This window comes from Orycteropus afer, unplaced genomic scaffold (genome assembly GCF_000298275.1).
Source record: "Orycteropus afer afer isolate SDZICR_OR568_19922 unplaced genomic scaffold, OryAfe1.0 scaffold00201, whole genome shotgun sequence".
NCBI lineage: Eukaryota > Metazoa > Chordata > Mammalia > Tubulidentata > Orycteropodidae > Orycteropus > Orycteropus afer.
The window spans coordinates 6,029,275-6,030,220 of record NW_006921788.1 but is presented as its reverse complement, the minus strand read 5'-3'; positions in this window follow the sequence as shown (position 1 = coordinate 6,030,220).

The following is a 946-nucleotide window of genomic DNA, read 5'->3' as shown; positions in this document are numbered from 1 at the left end:
GCCAATCTTTCAGTTAGCATCTGAATGCCTTAACTGCTGTGCTACCAGAGCTCCTCATACATTTGTTCTGGTTACTTAGTGCTGATCTGACAAGATTATACCACAAATGAGATGGCTTGAACAAAAAGGAGTTTATTCTCTTACAGTTTGGAGGCTTTAAGTCTGAGTTCAAAGTGCCAGGCTTTAGGGGCTAGGCGAAATCCCCTCAACCTTGGGCTTCAGCTTCACGTCCTGCTCCTGGCTCACTGACACTAGAGGCATTTCTTCACTCAGCTGCTGGCTGCTGAGGCTGACAAGCCCAAGGCTGACAAGTAAAAAGGCACAATCCCAATGTTACCAAACCACACGGCAGGCCATTAATTCGAATCAATTGAAAGTCCCAAGGTCAGCAGAGCATGTCAGGCTGCTGAGCAACAACTTGGCTACATATAGGGTTCAAATTTGGCTACATACAGGGTTCAAGCATGCCATAAGCTAGAGACCATTCCCAAAGCTGTTCCTTATATACAGGAAGCAGACCACATCCCTAAAGCAGCTACTCAGCTGCTTCAATAGATTCCACCATGGAGTTAATTACTAGTCTTACCATGGGGAATAACTACATCCAGCCACCCAGCCACTCAACCAGGCCTAGCCAAGTTGACACACAAACTTAACCACCACAACATTGCTGATCAAAAAAAAAACAAATCCACTGCCAGTCGCTTCTGACTCAGGGACCTCTCCTTGGGTTTCCAAGATGGTATCTCTGCGGAAGTAGATTGCCCTATCTTCCCACTGAGGAGTGGCTGGGGTGTTTGAATCACCAGGCTTCTGGTTAGCAGTCAAATGCCTTAGGCACTATGCCATACATTGCTGAAAGGAATGCAAAATGATTACAGCCGCTCTAGAAAATGGATTGGCATTTTCTTCTTATAAAGTCATTCATACACTTACCATGTGACCC